The 10000-nt window shown below is 47.4% G+C and overlaps 4 non-coding genes across 4 annotated transcripts in view; 2 read left to right on the top strand and 2 right to left on the bottom strand.

Moving 5' to 3' along the window:
* LOC149195260 (25S ribosomal RNA) overlaps positions 1-145 on the bottom strand; it is a 3407-nt gene extending 3262 nt beyond the window's left edge. Inside the window, exon 1 of the ribosomal RNA XR_016255521.1 lies at positions 1-145. This exon is cut by the window's left edge and continues 3262 nt beyond it. This is a non-coding gene — a ribosomal RNA (25S ribosomal RNA).
* A 247-nt stretch (positions 146-392) lies between these two features.
* On the bottom strand, positions 393-546 carry LOC149195259 (5.8S ribosomal RNA). Its single transcript, XR_016255491.1, has one exon. It is a non-coding gene; the product is annotated as a 5.8S ribosomal RNA (ribosomal RNA).
* An 8494-nt stretch (positions 547-9040) lies between these two features.
* LOC149195258 (5.8S ribosomal RNA) lies at positions 9041-9194 on the top strand. Its single transcript, XR_016255269.1, has one exon. It is a non-coding gene; the product is annotated as a 5.8S ribosomal RNA (ribosomal RNA).
* Positions 9195-9441: 247 nt separating this feature from the next.
* Positions 9442-10000, top strand: part of LOC149195257 (25S ribosomal RNA) — a 3378-nt gene continuing 2819 nt past the window's right edge. Inside the window, exon 1 of the ribosomal RNA XR_016255505.1 lies at positions 9442-10000. This exon is cut by the window's right edge and continues 2819 nt beyond it. This is a non-coding gene — a ribosomal RNA (25S ribosomal RNA).

Genomic DNA, 10000 nt, shown 5'->3' with positions numbered 1-10000 from the left:
CAATTCAGGCTGCTCCGCCGCCCGATTTTCATGCTGGGCTCTTCCTGGTTCGCTTGCCGCTACTAGGGTAATCCTTGTAAGTTTCTTTTCCTCCGCTTAATTATATGCTTAAACTCAGTGGGTGTTCTCACCTGAGCTGAGGTCACAAAGTTGGAGCTAAATCCGCCCTACCCCATGGGAGGACAAGAGAGAGCAAATCAAGTTCGAGCGATGCCACACAATGCCCGCATCAGCTAATGCCAACTTCCCATCCAAGTGGACAAGATCACCGCTCGGCGACGCACATCACGAAACATCGCTTGAGGTATTTCAGCCGACCGCACCGCATGGGGCACAGATGACCAACTCCGCTGCTCCATAGCATATTTCAGTGAGCGTGTTTGAATGGGATGCGACGCCAAGACAGACGTGCCCTCGACTGAGGCCTCGGGCACAAATTGTGTTCAAAAACTCGATGATTCACGGGATTCTGCAATTCACACTAAGTATCACATTTCACTATGTTCTTCATCGTAACAAGAGCTGAGATATCCGTTGCCGAGAGTCATTTCCACATATTACCGAAAAATCGGCCACAAAACTGAATAGGGGCACCCCCCACAACAAATGTAAGGCCAAGGGGCAAAAGGAGGAAAAACGCATGAGAGAAAGAGAAACAAAGGTGTCTAACCCCCTTACAGGGGGAAGCTCAAACAGAGGACAATCTCCCCAGCCCCATGCCCTCGCAAAAAAGGGGGAAATGCATGGAACAACGATCGAGAAGGACTAGGGTGGCCATCCCGGGAGCTCGCACTACTTTAGCCCTTCCCCAACACCAACCCACCACAATTCCCCCTTTTCTCTGTAAAGCTAGGGACCGAAAGGAAGAAAAGGGTAGAAAACAAAGCACAAGCCTCCCAAGCCCCGTGCCTTCGGCAAAAGGGGGGAATTGAAGGGGACGACGATTGAGAAGGACTAGGGTGGCCACCCCGGGAGCTCACACTGTGTTTTGTCCTTCCGGAACACCAATCCACAACAATCCCACCTTTTATCCATAACGCTAGGGGCCATGAGGAAGAAGGGCAGAAAACAACAAGAGAGAAAGGGATATATCAACCGTGGCTATTGGCTCACAGGGGAAGGCTTCAAACAGAGAACAAGCTTCCCCAACCTCGTGCCTTCACAAAAAGGGGGGAACTGCAGGGGACGGTGATCGAGAAGGACTAGGGTGGCCACCCTGGGAACTCGCACTGCTTTTTGTCCTTCCCGAACACCAATCCACAACAATCCCACCTTTTCCCTGCAAAGATAGGGGCCGAAAGGAAGAAGGGAAGAAAACAACATGAAAGAAGGAGAGATATCAAACGTGTCTACCGGCTCACAGGGGGAGGCTCAAACAAAGAACAAGCTTCCCCACCCCCGTGCCTTCAAAAAAGTGGGGGAACTATCGGGGACGACGATCGAGAAGGACTAGGGTGGCCACCCTCGGAACTCGCACTGCTTTTCGTCCTTCCTGAACACCAATCCACAACAATCCCACCTTTTCTCCGTAAAGCCAAGGGGCCAAAAGCAAGAAGGGAAGAAAACAACAGGAAAGCAAGAGATATCAAACGTGGCTACCGGCTCACCAGGGGAGGCTCAAATAGAGAACAAGCTTCCCAAACCCCGCGCCTTCAAAAAAAAAGTGGGGAACTGCAAGGGACGGCGATCGAGAAGGACTAGGGTGGCCACCCTGGGAACTCGCACTGCTTTTCGTCCTTCCCGAACACCAATCCACAACAATCCCACCTATCCTCTGTAAAGTTAGGGGCAAAAGGAAGAAGGGAAGAAAACAACACCAAAGAAACAAAGATCCCGAGAAAAGAGAGAAGCTCAACAACACCCTGAGTAGATGTCTGCTAACCAAAAAGAAATCAAACAAGGCACCCAATCAAAAAAGTGTCCCACCTCTTCACACCCTCCCACATGCATTCAGCACAACACCCTTTCCAGCTTTACAACATAGCAAAAAACCAAGCAAATAAATCACAACCTAAAATTGACCAATAGAAAAGACAAGGGCCACGATGAGACCAGTGTCTGGAGCACGTCACTGAGAGGCAAACAACCCCCCAACCTAGTGGCACAAGGCTTCAAATGACAAATAGTCTGCTGCCAATAACACAAACCCACCCCACCATTGCACCCCTCCATGTACAAAACACCCAAAAACCTTTCCAGCGAGAGAGTCAATGGGGGTCAAAGAATCAAACTCCAAAGAGGAGTTGTCACGGGCCGACACTCAATGCTGGAGAAAGCTGCGGGCCACAAATACATCGATGGTGCAAGGCCACTAGAGAGAGGGATGTTCGCAAAGTGCACACCACGAAACAAAGAAATGACGCAAGTCCCACAAAAAACCCACAATCCAAAGGGAGGAACAAAGACACAACCCGCTACTTCTTTTTCCCTTAGAAGGGGAGTGGGTCACGAGAGGACAAGAAATTCCCTCGACAGTAGAGGCACGAGATAAGATTGCCACCCTCATGCCGGTCGGCGGGGAAAATTGCGATCTCGATGGAGCTCAGACCGAGGGATGGGTTTTTCATTACCTCGACACCCAACCCTTCCACGAGGGCATGTCGAGGAATGGTCAGGAGGGACTAGGGTGGCCAGCCCAATGGGTTGAACCGCTCTTCATCCATCCCATACTGACCGCACCCCGACAATCTCCCCTCACGGAAGGTTTGAGCTACCAGGTTATAGTGACATTGATCCGAAAAAGTAGAAAAGCGATCAATATCACGTCGTTTCGTAACCAGTTACGAACCGGAAATGACAAGGGTCCGACGATCTTTTCGTTTTTACACGGTCGGAAAAGGGTTTAAAAACGACCGCCTCTTATTTACTTTTAACGAGTCAAGAGGGGCAACTCGGCAATCTTTTCACTTTTAACGAGTTAGAAAAGAGCTGAAAGATAACTCCATAATGACTTTTTCGTGTATTTACCGAGTCCAAAAAAGCATAAAACACAGCTCATTTCACCATCGAAGTTGCAAAAAGGACCTGTCATAGCACCAGAAACAAGCGTAAAACCTGTTTTCGACCAAAAGCACATTAAAATATTCAAAAATCAACTTTTTAAACCCTATTACAAGTCAAAAAGTCTATAAATGTGGTGAAAATGTAAAAAACAAAATTACTTTTACCTTTTTACCTTGTGCATAGTGGTAGTGGTCCATTTGGAGTGCAAACTTCAAGCAGCGATTACCACCAATCCGGGTAACCATTTGAGATTCCGCTAGTTCCAGGTAAGAGGCGTCCTCTTAAGCTTCATTTTCATTCCTGCTTTTATACATTTTGTTTCTGATTTGGGCCTCCGCAAGGGGAATTTCAAAATTTAGGGTTGCGCCCCATTGGCGCGGGTATCCGGCACGGGTCCGCACCAATGGGGTGATATACCCAAAGGTGCCGCGCCAACCGTGCGACCTAGGTTTTCACTTAAATTTTCCCATTCATTTTGAAATTTGTCCGGTGTATATGCTTACCAAGGCTTCATTAATGATTTATTCATCCTTGTGGGTGTAGAAAACACGCAAAAATGCTGGTGGAATGGAAAGAATGAGAGCACGATGCCATAGATGCCTTAGCCATCGCAGATGAGGGATGTATGAATGCGCTGAGAGACTGTGGTCTCAAGAAATTATTTCTCACCTCTTATCTGCGAGCTCAACCAGAGCTATTACAGTTCATAGTGGATGCTTGGGATGTCGATGACCAAGTATTTTGACTACGGGATCAGACCTTAGAGCTGGATGTATCTGACGTATACTTCATTACTGGGCTATCATGGAGAGGGGAAATCCCCATTCTGACCGGAAGCATGCCTTCCGCATAGAAAATAGGTGAAGTAAAGGTTCGTGTGTGCCCAGAGGCACAATTTGGGAAGAACAGTGCCAAGGTGGATATCGCCACCATCCATGATTTGGTTCTTAAGGTGATATTGTTCACCATCACATGTGCAGCTGGGGCACAGGCGCCCCATGAGGCCAGCAAGAACCATCTTTTACTGGCGAAAGAATGTCTTAGCCCCACCATTTTTGACTGGGCTACAGCAGTGACTACAAATATCAAGAGGCATCTTACAAAGTGTAAGCGCGGGGGGGTGAAATAGTTCGGATATGGTTCGATTGTGGTATCGTTCTTCTTGGAACGATTACCTTTATTCCAGTACCAGGGAGCTGTAGTAGCGGACCCATTACCACGAGAGCCTAGGATGGCTCGCTGGGCAGCATTGATGCCTAGAGGAGGAGGGGGCCAGCAGATGTCTTCGCGGCCCGAGTTCTTCATATGGCTTCGCCGCCAGTTGATCGTGGTGGAAGACTAGCCATACACGGGAACCAACTTCATGGGGGACCCAGACCTCCCACTGCCAAAGGGGGAGGAATGGGAAGAGGAGCTAGGTATGATCTTCACTTTTTGATGTTTTTTATGTATTTTTTATGTTTTTTGTCAATGCATGTTCTGATGACAGTGATATATATATGCAGATGTGGGCCCAGAGCGTCCAGCCGGTTTATCTCCTATAGCGAGGAGGGACCAACCTGCAGCTGACCCTCAGGCAAGAGGCGCCATGGGGGAAGAGCTGGTGCAGAATCTCGAGGGACTTACCCAAGGGATTCCAGGCAATGCTAGATTGGCGGATGTGTTGTTCGCATATCAGAGGCACACGGTGGGGGTGTCGTCCCGCATCCATCGTCTATTGAGACGCTTGGTGCGCGCGGTGACGTGCTACCATGAGCACCACCATGAGTAGACTCCTAGGTTTCTTTCATGCATATTTTTTTGAGGGACATCTTGTCCGAGGATGTATCAGAACACGTATTATTTTTTGGGTTTTGTAACGCACACGGTGCAAACATTATGACACACACATATATATACATATGCCTATGGTTTATATGGATCTTTCACATGTGATGATGTGTTATATGCTATGCGAATATTTGACACAAAATGTAATCTAATGTATCAGTTGCGTAACAAACGACCCATTGTGAAATGTATTTACACACATGTATATTTTATTTTTACACAAGCTTGAAAACACACATGATAATCACATATGCAAACTATGCTTGAAGATGATTTTATTTTTTATGCAAGCTTAAAAGCACTCACACACATGCAAACTATGCTTGAGAATAAAGGAACGGGCATGCGTCTCAGCATGGTGTCTCAATTCGAGGTACATGCCCCCCAAGCTTCAGTCCATTGAAAATGGAGTGAAGGTTGACATTAATGTTATTGCGCTCGAATTGCACGAGCTCTTGTTTCATTATTTTAGCGAGGTTGACACAGGTAAAAGAACTTTCCTCGGCTAGATCCAGGTTCATTTTTTAAGGAGCTTGAGACAGGAAAGGAACTATGCTCCGACCAGAACTCCATCATAATGAATAAAAAGTCGGGGCTTCCAAGATTGCCACTCCCGGTGGAAGGGAAACATCTTGGAAGTCAGGGCCCAATGCCCCCAGGACACTATGCATGATGGCGGCATCACTGGATCCAGGCATGGGACAGGTGGCCACGTAGTTGATCTGTGGTGGGGTAGATGCAACTGGTGGATGACAACTAGGAGGGGGTGACAACAGCACAGGAGGCATCGGGGGACTAACGAATGACATTTGATCGATAGTCACAATTCTTCCATCGTGTGGAAAGCAAACCACACGGAAAAGCGAAGAAACAAGGGCCCCCATGGCGTAAACATAGTCGCGACCAAGGAGAAGACTAAAGTCTAAAACACCTTGGGTAACCAAGACGTGTATATAGATGGTTTTGCCTCCCAAAGTAATAGGGAACTTTGGGAGAACTCCTAGAGATGGACAGGCTCCTCCGTCGAAGGCCAACAGATTCTGAGTGACTGGCCCAAGCTGCGGGGAACCTAAAGCTTGCCAAGTAGTGTACGGCATAAGACTGACATATGCCCCTTCATCCAAAACAGTGCCAGATACTACCTTAGCACAGGCATGTACTATGATCTGGAAAGGAATATGGGATGGAAGGCGACCGACGATCAGGCAATTCCAATCAAAGGAAGTGACCAGACTACTTGGTGGGGGAATCGTATGATTGCCCCCATGTGCTAAAGGAACTGAAGGAGAACCTTCGGGAGCAGCTGGGTTAGGAGAGTCATTTCGAGACTCAGGAGAATCTGAAGAGACGAGAAGAACATGGGCGTGGTGTTCTTCCGAAACAGAGTGATCGATGGGTGGTGAACTCGAGTCGACACTCTTTCCGACCAATGGTTGGTCTGGAACAGGCTGGGCACAGCCAGGTTCGGGAAGAGGAGGCTGGACAAGAGAAGAATATGAATCAATCTCTTTGTCAGCAGGGGAATGATCTACGGCTACAAAGAAACATTGATAACCAACGGGAAGTTGGGGTGAAGGAGCTGTAAGACTTTCTAAGACAACAGAGGCTTTATCCATGAGTGGACAAAGGTGAAGGGGATGATTGCCTTCACAAAGTCTACAGGCGATTCGAATCTTCCCTTTTCCCTTACCATTCCCAATTGATAAGGTAGCATCGTCGTGAGCTTCAGAGGGCGATGAGGGGCGGGCCGGATCATGAGACCATACTTCTAAGACCCTAGGAATGCCAGGACAATCACGAAGAAGATGGTCCTCCTTGCATAATTGACAAGGAAACTTGACCTTCCGCGGAGGAGCGGAAGGGGGCCCGACTTCAGGTGTACTCGAGGGAGTAGCTACACTTGTAACCTATCCTTTGGGAGCATTCTTCTTCTTCATCTTCTTCTTCTTCCCCTTAGCCACCGGGTTACTCGAATCGAGACTTTCACCAAGCGAAGTAGAAGATGAGGACGTAGAAGTAGGCGTAGAAGGGGAGAGGTCCACCTTAGAATCAACATGATGTTGTTCAGGTGGAGGGACTGATTGACCAGTAGTTGATACGGTAGGGACCAAAGAGGTTGAGAACAACCAAACAGGCAACCCAACAGTTAGCCCTGGGAGGGACAATGTTGCCATGTAAGGAGCACCAACATTCCCAAAAGGAGGGAAGTGACCAGGGTTCCCGTCAGAGGGGATCGCTGGGTTGGTGAACCCCGGAAAAGTTGCCATCGAAAAAGAAACCTACTCAAGCTAACGCACACAAGATCTAACCAGGTAATGTTTATCGTGGCCAAATGAATTTTAAGACGCAAAGACACAACTTGACCTTTTCATGTTTTAAGAGTCGAGAAAAGGACAAAAAGGTGACTCTAGTCGCCTTCGAATGTTTTGTGAGCCCGAAGTGACAAACTGCTCAAGTGAGCCTTTTCTTTTAAGGAGTCTGAAAAGGATCAAAAGTGACTACTCTGGAGAGACTAGGCAAAGGGTTTACCAAACAAATCCGTAAAACTGCATATACACCTTGGCAGTCATATGAAAACCAAGGACTTCCTGTACGGTAGTCAATCTTCCCGAATGCTGTGTTTAGTGCGTTACGGCTTGTAAGGTGGTAGACACAGCTTCCTGTGGATAAAGGATAATAACCTAGTGGGGTCTCCCCTATATACGCCATGGTACGTGGGAGCTCAAATCCGTGCTAGACCACTATCGAGTCACAAAAGGAGGAATCACCCAACCGTAGTGTGAAACAACAGTGACTAGGTTTAACGACGCCGGAGCACGTCTCTAGCCTAGACCTCTAAACAGTGAGCGTTATGTTCCAATGCATTTTTAAGTTCATTCAGTTCATTTTATGGTTGATCTTTGATTAGGTTTCGATTTCCAGGTCCTACCCTATGTAATCTCTCACAATTCCCTAAATGCAAACTATATGCCAAAATATATCACTTCGTTCGATGAATGCTAACTACGAGAGGGTTGAGAGCTTTCACACAAACAACAATGACCATAAAACAATCAACAATAACTCTAATGCAGCTAATGGCAATAAACGAAACTTTTCTCTAAAGTTACTAATCGCTAATAACAACGAAAAGCTTTATTTTCCATTAACTAATACAAAGAAAAAGAGATTGTTTGTTTCTTTTCAATGGCAAAGTGCACTAAACAAATTTTGAGAGATAATAACACCAAGTAAAAGAGACAAATTTCACTCAATGAGAACACAATCAAGTCCCCGAAATACCAAGGCAGTCCTTCAAACTAAGAGAAGATATCAAAGACCTCAATGGGCCATGTAATCTAAGCCCAAAACGAAGCCAAGCGAAATCCAAGCGAAAAGAAGAGAATCGCTCGAATAACAATATAAAGTGCTTTGACAACCACTGAACAAGTGCAAAAGAGTAACCAAAAAGTTGACTGGACCAACAGAAGACCAAAACTCCTAAGGAAGGCTCGATGCACAAAGCCACTAGATGCCCTAGGGCTGAAAAGTGAAATCGATAGAAAAAAGCAAACACCCAAAGGGTAATGGCCAAGAACCAATCAAACAAGACTCTAATACATTCAAGTGATTGAGAGGAAGTATCTGGACCCAAAAACCAAGCTTGGAAGGCTCAAAACAAGCAAACTTTAAAAGGTTCCCTGGGCTGGCACGACTTTCAGGCCAAAAGTAGCGCCAATTGAGGATTGGCGCGGGTTGTACATTGACAAGTGGCGCCAATGGCGCGAATGTTATGACAAAAAGAGCGCCAATCAAGTTTGCTATGCTAAAATAAAAAACAAGCAATCCAAAACTAGGCCAGCAGTACCCAGACAGACCAGGCAACAAGAGACAGACCCAGAAAGCTATCTAAGCAATCAAAACAAGAGAAACCAAAGAGACAAGACAAACTCCAAGTTGTTTAGTCCGTAAACCAAACCGGAGATTGACTGAACTGGCGTTGATCTACTTCGCTAATGCAAAGCAATAGCGTTTCGAAGGCTACCTGGCCATGCTTCAGGCTCCGTCTAAAGTTTACAAATCAAACAACAAGATATCCCTAGTGGAGTCGCCAAATTGTTGTGGAGGTAAATCCTCTCTGCGGACAGAGACGATCCCTCTCGCCAAAAATTTGTGGGGGGTGCCCCTATTCAGTTTTGTGGCTGATTTTTCGATAATACGTGGAAACGAATCTCGAAAACGGATATCTCGGCTCTTGTTACGATGAAGAACGTAGCAAAATGTGATACTTAGTGTGAATTGCAGAATCCCGTGAATCATTGAGTTTTTGAATGCAATTTGTGCCCAAGGCCTCAGTCGAGGGCACGTTTGTCTGGGCGTCGCATCCCATTCAAACGTGCTCCCTGCAATATGCTAGGGAGCAGCAGAGCTATTCATCTGTGCCCCATGCGGTGCGGTCGGCTGAAATACCTCAAGCGATGTTTCGTGGCGTGCGTCAGCGAGCGGTGATCTTGTCCCCTTGGATGGGCAGTCGGCGTTAGCTGATGCGGGCATTGTGTGGCATTGCTCAAACTTGCTTTGTTCTCTCTTGTCCTCCCATGGGGTATGGCGGATTTAGCTCCAACTTTGCGACCTCAGCTCAGGTGAGAACACCCGCTGAGTTTAAGCATATAATTAAGCGGAGGAAAAGAAACTTACAAGGATTCCCCTAGTAGTGGCGAGCGAACCGAGAAGAGCCCAGCATGAAAATCGGGTGGCAGCGCCACCTGAATTGTAGTTTGTAGAAGTGTCCTCAGCGGTGGACCTGGGCCAAGTCCCTTGGAAGGGGGCGCCTGAGAGGGTGACCGCCCCGTCGGCCCGGGACCCTGCCGCATCACGAGGCATTGTCGGTGAGTTGGGTTGTTTGGGAATGCAGCCCTAATTGGGTGGTAAATTCTGTCCAAGGCTAAATATGGGTGAGAGACTGATAGCGAACAAGTACCGCGAGGGAAAGATGAAAAGGACTTTGAAAAGAGAGTTAAAGAGTGCTTGAAATTGCTGGGAGGGAAGCGGATGGAGGCTGTCGATGCATCTCGGTCGGATGTGGAACGGCTCAGGCTGGTCCGCCGCTCGACTTGAGGTGCAAACCAACACAGGTTGCTGCATCGTCACAAGCGCGGGTGGATTACTGCCTGTCGGTTTGCTGCTG

Source organism: Pinus tabuliformis, chromosome 2_2 (genome assembly GCF_031772625.1).
Source record: "Pinus tabuliformis cultivar Carrire ecotype Pingquan chromosome 2_2, CPIR1, whole genome shotgun sequence".
In the NCBI taxonomy this organism is placed as follows: domain Eukaryota; kingdom Viridiplantae; phylum Streptophyta; class Pinopsida; order Pinales; family Pinaceae; genus Pinus; species Pinus tabuliformis.
Note: the sequence above shows the minus strand (reverse complement) of the source record. Positions and strands in the feature narration are given on the sequence as shown.